This window comes from Triticum aestivum, chromosome 2D (genome assembly GCF_018294505.1).
Source record: "Triticum aestivum cultivar Chinese Spring chromosome 2D, IWGSC CS RefSeq v2.1, whole genome shotgun sequence".
NCBI classification, from domain to species: Eukaryota; Viridiplantae; Streptophyta; class Magnoliopsida; order Poales; family Poaceae; genus Triticum; species Triticum aestivum.
The window spans coordinates 640,398,505-640,408,799 of NC_057799.1; positions in this window are offsets into that span (position 1 = coordinate 640,398,505).

Sequence of the window (10,295 nt, forward strand, 5' to 3'; positions counted from 1 at the left end):
CTCGTCAACCATCAACACTTGATGTTTTTCTTGATTTCTACCTTCGTCGATTTCAGCATCACGAAGAGCTCGGGAATTACTTTCGTCATCCCTTGCATACTATAGTTCATCACGAAGTTCTACTAACTTGGTGATGGTGACTAGAGAATTCTGTCAATCACTATTTTATCTGGAAGATTAACTCCCACTTGATTCAAGCGATTGTAGTACCCAGACAATCTGAGCACATGCTCACTAGTTGAGCGATTCTCCTCCATCTTTTAGCTATAGAACTTGTTGGAGACTTCATATCTCTCAACTCGGGTATTTTCTTAAAATATTAACTTCAACTACTGGAACATCTCATATGGTCCATCACGTTCAAAACGTCTTTGAAGTCCCGATTCTAAGCCGTTAAGCATGGTGCACTAAACTATCAAGTAGTCATCATATTGAGCTAGCCAAACGTTCATAACGTCTGCATCTGCTCCTGCAATAGGTCTGTCACCTAGCGGTGCATCAAGGACATAATTTTTTCTGTGCAGCAATGAGGATAATCCTCAGATCATGGATCCAATCCGCATCTTTGCTACTAACATCTTTCAACATAATTTTCTCTAGGAACATATCAAAAATAAAACAGGGAAGCAACAACGCGAGCTATTGATCTACAACATAATTTGCAAAATACTATCAGGACTAAGTTCATGATAAATTTAAGTTCAATTAATCATATTACTTAAGAACTCCCACTTAGATAGATATCTCTCTAATCATCTAAGTGATTACGTGATCCAAATCAACTAAACCATGTCCGATCATCACGTGAGATGGAGTAGTTTCAATGGTGAACATCACTATGTTGATCATATCTACTATATGATTCACGCTCGACCTTTCGGTCTCCGTGTTCCGAGGCCATATCTGCATATGCTAGGCTCGTCAAGTTTAACCTGAGTATTCCGCGTGTGCAACTGTTTTGCACCCGTTGTATTTGAACGTAGAGCCTATCACACCCGATCATCACGTGGTGTCTCAGCACGAAGAACTTTTGCAACGGTGCATACTCAGGGAGAACACTTTTATCTTGAAATTTTAGTGAGAGATCATCTTATAATGCTACCGTCAATCAAAGCAAGATAAGATGCATAAAGGATTAACATCACATGCAATCAATATAAGTGATATGATATGGCCATCATTATCTTGTGCTTGTGATCTCCATCTCTGAAGCACTGTGCTCGTGATCTCCATCTCCGAAGCATCGTCATGATCACCATCGTCACCGGCGCGACACCTTGATGTCCATCGTAGTATCGTTGTCGTCTCGCCAACTTATTGCTTTTACGACTATCGCTACCGCTTAGTGATAAAGTAAAGCTATTACATGGCGATTGCATCTCATACAATAAAGCGACAACCATATGGCTCCTGCCAGTTGCCGATAACTCGGTTACAAAACATGATCATCTCATACAACAAATTATATCACATCATGTCTTGACCATATCACATCACAACATGCCCTGCAAAAACAAGTTAGACGTCCTCTACTTTGTTGTTGCAAGTTTTACGTGGCTGCTACGGGCTTAGCAAGAACCGTTCTTACCTACGCATCAAAACCACAACGATAGTTTGTCAAGTTGGTGTTGTTTTAACCTTCGCAAGGACCGGGCGTAGCCACACTTGGTTCAACTAAAGTGAGAGAGACAGACACCCGCCGGTCACCTTTAAGCAACGAGTGCTCGCAACGGTGAAACCAGTCTCGCGTAAGCGTACGCGTAATGTCGGTCCGGGCCGCTTCATCTCACAATACCGCTGAACCAAAGTATGACATGCTGGTAAGCAGTATGACTTATATCGCCCACAACTCACTTGTGTTCTACTCGTGCATAGCATCAACGCATAAAACCTGGCTCGGATGCCACTGTTGGGGAACGTAGTAATTTCAAAAAAATTCCTACGCACACGCAAGATCATGGTGATGCATAGCAACGAGAGGGGAGAGTGTTGTCCACGTACCCTCGTAGACCGACAGCGGAAGCGTTATCACAACGCGGTTGATGTAGTCGTACGTCTTCACGATCCGACCGATCAAGTACCGAACGCACGGCACCTCCGAAGTTCTACACACGTTCAGCTCGATGACGTCCCTCGAACTCCGATCCAGCCGAGTGTTGAGGGAGAGTTTCGTCAGCACGACGGCGTGGTGACGATGATGATGTTCCACCGACGCAGGGCTTCGCCTAAGCTCCGCGACGGTATTATCGAGGTGTAATCTGGTGGGGGGGCACCGCACACGGCTAAAATATCATATATCAAGTGTGTCCATGGGGTGCCCCCTGCCCCCGTATATAAAGGAGCAAGGGAGGAGGAGGCCGGCCCTAGGAGGGGGCGCACCAAGTGTGGAGTCCTAGTCCTAGTAGGATTCCACCTCCCATATGGAATAGGAAAAGAGGAAGGGAAAAAGAGAAGGAAGGAAGGGGGCGCCCCCCTTCCCTAGTCCAATTCGGACCAGACCAAGGGGAGGGGTGCGGCCACCCTTGAGGCCCTTTTCCTTCTTTCCCGTATGGCCCAATAAGGCCCAATACGTATTCCCGTAACTCTCCGGTACTCCGAAAAATACCCGAATCACTCAGAACCTTTCCGAAGTCCGAATATAGTCGTCCAATATATCGATCTTTACGTCTCGATCATTTCGAGACTCCTCGTCATGTCCCCGATCTCATCTGGGACTCCGAACTCCTTCGGTACATCAACATACATAAACTCATAATAAAACTGTCATCGTAACTTTAAGCATGCTGACCCTTTGGGTTCGAGAACTATGTAGACATGACCGAGACACCTCTTCGGTCAATAACCAATAGCGGGACCTGGCTGCCCATATTGGCTCCCACATATTCTACGAAGATCTTTATCGGTCAGACCGCATAACAACATACGTTGTTCCCTTTGTCATCGGTATGTTACTTGCCCGAGATTCGATCGTCGGTATCTCGATACCTAGTTCAATCTCGTTACCGGCAAGTCTCTTTACTCGTTCCGTAATACATCATCCCGCAACTAACTCATTAGTCACAATGCTTGCAAGGCTTATAGTGATGTGCATTACCGAGTGGGCCCAGACATACCTCTCCGACAATCGGAGTGACAAATCCTAATCTCGAAATACGCCAACCCAACAAGTACCTTTGGAGACACCTGTAGAACACCTTTATAATCACCCAGTTACGTTGTGACGTTTGGTAGCAAACAAAGTGTTCCTCCGGTAAACGGGAGTTGCATAATCTCATAGTCATAGGAACATGTATAAGTCATGAAGAAAGCAATAGCAACATACTAAACGATCGGGTGCTAAGCTAACGGAATGGGTCAAGTCAATCACGTCATTCCCCTAATGAGGTGATCCCGTTAATCAAATGACAACTCATGTCTATGGCTAGGAAACATAACCATCTTTGATTAACGAGCTAGTCAAGTAGAGGCATACTAGTGACACTCTATTTGTCTATGTATTCACACATGTATTATGTTTCCGGTTAATACAATTCTAGCATGAATAATAAACATTTATCATGATATAAGGAAATAAATAATACTTTATTATTGCCTCTAGGGCATATTTCCTTCATGTAGTTCAGAGCAGTTCTCAATGAGCACTCATATGTCAGAAAAAGTGAAATCGTGAAGCCTAACTCCTACATCTAATTAAAATACCCTAACTCCAGCATCTAATTAAAAAACACTAACTCCTAGATCCACTGGAACATTGAATCACAAAGTTTACTTACATATATCATTGGATATAAATGAATCCAGTACAAATAACACTAACTCATACATCTAATTAAAATATCATAACTCTTACTTCTACTGCATCATTCAGTCACACCATTTAATTACATTTATCTCTGCCTATAAATGAATCCAATACAAAAGAAACCTAACTAAACATCTAATTAAGAAACACTAACTAGTACATTTACTACATCATTCAATCACATAATCTATATAACTGTCTATAAATGAATAATACAAATAAACCTTAACTAATCAACTAATTAAAATACCATAACTACTACATCTACTGGATGATTCAATCATAGATCCTACATATAACTGGCTATAAATGAATCCAATACAAGAAAACCCTAACTAAACATCTAATTAAAAAACCCTAACTACTACATCTACTGGATGATTCGTATGACATTCATGCATGGAGTTATGCAACAATAATTTAATATGAGTTGGTCATCTGGCATAGTTGCATGTCTAGCAAACCTACTTATGGTTCACTTTATAAGTACAGGAATCCTACAGATCAAAAATAAACCTACCTACAATTTCAGTTTATGGATAATGAAGTGAAGCTCCTAACTATTTTGAAATTGTGCACTAGTTAAACGTACTGTGTTCATTTCAACAATTAATTGATAGACTTCAAATGAACGAAGTAGGATTTTAACCTCATTTGTACAATATCAACTTTAATAGATACACTGGGTGGCGGCTCAGCCCCTGCCGTGGCCTACTGAGGGAATATGCAAAACAAATCTAACAACATATACAGCACAGAACAAAATCTGAGCACATGAGGCAATCCAGATTCTAATATAAAAAACCTAACTCTCATTATGATCTCTCTAGCATTCAACCACGCATCAACTACAAAAAACCCTAACTGTCAAATGGGGTTCCCCATTCAATCAAAAAACCCTAACAAGCAGAAGGGGGTGCCGCATTCAATCACAAATCTACAATAAAAAACCATATCTACTAAATCTTCTGCTTATCAACTACAACTATAAGAGGAGGGGAACGAGAAGCATTACCACATCCACCACCTGCTTGTCGCTCGCCTCCGCACCTGCATCCAGTGCGCCGCCAGACGCCGTCACCACCAGGTCCGGCACGACGGAGTCCGAGCCCACCACCCCCTGCTCCACCAGATCCGCCGCCGCAGCGACCGATCCAGCGACTGCGGGTGCAGCATCTCCCGCACCGCCGACGGCGGCCACTTCTTGGACGGCATCTGCCGCGGTGTTCGCGGCCTCGACCGCAACTCCGTGCGCAGCGGCGGCAGCGCCACGACCTTGCGCCATCGAAGCATAAGAGAACCCGTCGGAGAGAGGGAGGCGGTGGGGTTGAGCGAGTAGGTGCGGTGGCGGGGCGATGGAGACGAGGGGGAGACGATGCGGCAAGGAGAGAGGGAGTGACCCGATTTGGGGGGAAATGGTGGGGCGATGCGGCCGGTGGTGGTTCCCCTCCCTCTTTATAGGATGTGACGTTTTCGGAAGTTTTCGTGTGCCGCGTGGCCACGTGGCTAGCCCACGACCGCCGCACGTGACAAGGGAAAACGATACGCCCATGTACAATATATGTATACCCTCAGTGTACAAAAGTAATCGGGCCGGTGCGGGCTCGTACAGGGCTGTACGCGCGCTCTCCGCGGGCATAAAAAGACGATCGTGCCCCTCTTCACGAATCGTTTTTGACAGATCTTAGCCGTCATTGTGTTTCTCCCCCTCGAGTTCAGCCCCGGGGGAGCACCGGAGCAGAAACGGCTAGACGCACCATAGGGATGTGGATAGAGCATATGAGACATTATTCCTACTAAGAGACATCGCCACCGTCACACATCCCCAACCAAAATGCTGAATCTATACCTAATATTAAAGTACGGACCGTTTCTCCACTTTTTTGGTCCATTACAATGTTTTCGTACGTCGTTCTTTTTTTTCAGTCCAGTCGTTTGAGTTTTCATACTTTGAGACACCGGCCGCTTCCAAAAAATAAATTGTCCTAGAGGGGACTCAAACCCCTGCCCTCCAAAGTTGAGTCACAATACAACAACCAGCCCACCTAGCCACAATGTGTTTGGAAAGACACATGAATTTACCTGTTATATGCTCCTCTCCCGCGCGCCCTATTGGGTCGGCCCATTAACGGTGAGGGTCTCCTCTTTTTCTTATTTCGTCTTTTTATTTTTATTTTTCTATTTTGTTTTATTTAAATAATTTGGCCTTTTAGAAAGTTCCAAATTTCAAAATAAAATGTCTTGAAAAATGTTTTAGAAACCGTGCGCCCTATTAGGCCGGCTCATGAGTGGGGAAGGACGCCACTGTTTTCTTATTTATTTTTTCTTTTTTCTTCTTTAAATAATTTTGTATTTCAGAAAAGTTCCAAATTAAAAAGACTGGATTTTGAAAAATGTTTCATAAGTAGTAAAATTCTTATGAATTTAAATAAAAATTCTGTGAATTCAAAACATGTTCATGAATTTTTAACAATGTTCACAAATATAAAAAATGATCGTGAATTTCAGAAAAAGTTCATCAATTCAAAAAATGTTCGCTGATTCAAAATCTTCATGCATTAAAAAATAATGTTCGTCAAACAAAAAATGGTCATTAATTTCAAAAAAATTCACCCATTCCAAAAATTGTGTGCCTATTGAATTTTTTTTCACAAGTTATAAAAAATGTTCATCCATTCAAAAAATAATCATCAAGCTCTGTAAGAAAATTTCTAATTTCTCACAACAATATTCATCGAGATACTGTCAACCTCCTAGATTTTTTTGATGGTTTGATTGTTATTGTTGGTTGCCCGCAACATGATCCGTGTCATCCGTAGTCATGAACCAGATGTTGGAAACTCCGTCATTGCCTCGATGAGGTCATCGAAATTTTAGTCTATGCTAGGGAAGTTAAATTTTCTTCCGTTGCAACGCACGGGCATTTTTGCTAGTCTAAATAAAACGTTTATTTATTTTTGAAAATCTCTGGAAACAGTAAAATGCCATGCGCAGATAGGAGTTACAAAAACCGACTTAAGTTGAGCTTTCCTGTTCTACTTGCACCAGTAGGCTACTAGCAGAAAGGCATCGGACAGTTTTCTAAACTACTCCCTTCGGAAAGAAATAGCCATCACTCTGTGATCGACTGTGCGTACCCGACCATGCCGAACTGAAGCAACATATACTGAGAGAAACACACGAAGAAGCCTACTCAATCCACCCAAGAGGAATCTAGATGTATCAAGTCTTGAAAGAGATCTTCTGGTGGCACGGCATGAAAAAGGACACCACCTACCATGTATCTTGCTATGACCCCTACAACGGGATCAAGGCAGAGCACCAAAACCCCGCAGGAATGCTTCAGCCACTACGAGTCCCGCACTAGAATGGCATGACATTTGCATGGACTTTATTGTAGGGCTACCCGGATCTGCTCAAGGCAGCGACTCCATATGGGCCATCGTGAACAGATTAACCAAGATAGCTCATTTCATCGTGTCAAGACCATGTACAGAGCCGACCAACTGGCCAAGCTCTACCTAATAAGGATAGACATCCTCCATGGAGTACCCAGGATCATAGCGTCAGATTGAGGATCCCAATTCACGTCAGCATTCTGGCTACGCCTTCACTAAGCATTGAGCACCGAGCTACAACACAGTACATCATATCACCAGCAGATGGACGGACAAACCGAGAGAGTAAATCGGACACCAGAAGACATGCTCAGATCATGTGCCCTCACCTACGGAGCCAAATGGGAAGACAACTTGTCATACGCAGAGTTTTCGTATAACAAAAGCTATCAGGAAAGCCTCAAGATGTCCCCTTTTGAAGCTCTTTAAGGCAGTAAGTGCCGCACCCCGTTGAATTGGTCACAGATAGGAGACAGTAGCATCTTTGGGATAGACTTAATGCTCGACGCCGAAAGACAAGTGAAAGTAATTCGGGACCGATTGAAGACCACACAGTCCTGTCAGAAGAGCTACTATGACAAGAAGCACCGGGAAATCAGTTTCGAACTCGGGGAACATGCCTACCTACGAGTGACCCCACTAAGAGGAGTCAAGAGATTCAAGGTTAGGGGGAAGCTCGCACCCTGATATGTGGGACCCTTCCCAGTCATTGTCCGGAAAGGAAGACTGGCTTACCAGTTGGAATTGCCGCCCGAGCTGTCCGAAGTTCACGGTGTGTTCCACATCTGGAATCTGAGAAAGTGCATAGTTCCGCCTGCTAAGTAGGCTGAATTTCAGGATTTACCACTCGCGAGAGATTTGACTTATGAAGATCAGCCCATAAGAATCTTGGAAGAAGCATAGAGAGTTACCCACAACAAGGTTACAAGGTTTTACAAAGTACCATGGGAACATCACACTGAGGAAGATGCCACATGGGAAAGAGAGGACTTCCTCAAGTCATCATACACACATTTGTTTGTTGAGCAACCCGAATCTTGAGGACGAGATTCATCCAAAGGGGGTAGGTTTGTAACACCCTGGTTTTTGCCCCAATTTCTTTTTCTTCTGCTTCAGTTGGATTTGTCGGTTTCTTGCTTTGGTTTTATTTAAATCACCTCCTCTGGACTTAGCAAACCGAAAACCAACTAAAACTTGTGAAGGAAATATGCCCTAGAGGCAATAATAAAGTTATTATTCATTTCCTTATATCATGATAAATGTTTATTATTCATGCTAGAATTGTATTAACCGGAAACTTAGTACATGTATGAATACATAGACAAACAGAGTGTCACTAGTATGCCTCTACTTGACTAGCTCGTTGAATCAAAGATGGTTAAGTTTCCTAGCCATAGACATGAGTTGTCATTTGGTTAACGGGACCACATCATTAGAGAATGATGTGATTGACTTGACCCATTCCGTTAGCTTAGCACGATGATCGTTTAGTTTGTTGCTACTGCTTTCTTCATGACTTATACATGTTCCTCTAACTATGAGATTATGCAACTCCCGAATACCGGAGGAACACTTTGTGTGCTACCAAACGTCACAACGTAACTGGGTCATTATAAAGGTGCTCTACAGGTGTCTCCGATGGTACTTGTTGGGTTGGAGTATTTCGAGATTAGGATTTGTCACTCCGATTGTCGGAGAGGTATCTCTGGGCCCACTCGGTAATGCACATCACTATAAGCCTTGCAAGCATTGCAACTAATGAGTTAGTTGCGGGATGATGTATTACAGAACGAGTAAAGAGACTTGCCGGTAACGAGATTGAACTAGGTATTACCGACGATCGAATCTCGGGCAAGTAACATACCGATGACAAAGGGAACAACGTATACCGTTATGCGATTTGACCGATAAAGATCTTCGTAGAATATGTAGGAGCCAATATGATCATCCAGGTTCCGCTATTGGTTATTGACCGGAGATGAGTCTCGGTCATGTCTACATAGTTCTCGAACCCGTAGGGTCCGCACGCTTAACGTTCGGTGACGATCGGTATTATGAGTTTATGTGTTTTGATGTACCGAAGGTTGTTCGGAGTCCCAGATGAGATCAGGGACATGACGAGGAGTCTCGAAATGTTCAAGACGTAAAGATCGATATAATGGAAGGCTATATTCGGACATCGTAAAGGTTCTGAGTGGTTTGGGTATTTATCGGAGTACCGGAGAGTTACGGGAATTCGTCGGGGAGTATATGGGCCTTATTGGGCTTTAGGGGAAAGAGAGAGGGCAGGTTGCGCCCCCCCCCAAGGCCTAGTCCGAATTGGACTAGGGGGAGGGGCGGCGCCCCCTCCTTCCTTCTCTTCTCTTTTCCCTTTCCTTCTCTCCTACTCCTACTACATGGAAGGGGGGAATCCTACTCCTGGTGGGAGTAGGACTCCCCAGGGCGCGCCATAGTAGAGGGCCGGCCCTCCCCCTCCTCCACTCCTTTATATACAGGGGAGGGGGGCACCCCATGGACACACAAGTTGATCAGTTGATCTTTTAGCCGTGTGCGGTGCCCCCCTCCACCATAATCCACCTCGGTCATATGTAGCGGTGCTTAGGCGAAGCCCTGCGTCGGTAGCATCATCATCACCGTCATCACGCCGTCGTGCTGACGGAACTCTCCCTCGAAGCTCTGTTGGATCGGAGTTCGTGGGACGTCACCGAGCTGAACGTGTGCTGAACTCGGAGGTGCTGTGCATTCGGTACTTGGATCGGTCGGATCATGAAGACGTATGACTACATCAACCGCGTTCTCATAACACTTCCGCTTACGGTCTACGAGGGTACGTGGATGACACTCTCCCCTCTCGTTGCTATGCATCACCATGATCTTGCGTGTGCCTAGGAATTTTTTTGAAATTACTACATTCCCCAACAACTTGCTCACAATAGTTCTCTCTCACTACCAGCCTAACCCTTTCTCATAACCCATACCCTAAAAGTATATTCCTTTTCTCAAAAGAATATGCCCTAAAGCACTTAGGTTATTAAGCAACTAACATTTCTAGGTTTAGATAAATTCTCAGATAATTTTCATAAATCATTTGGGTC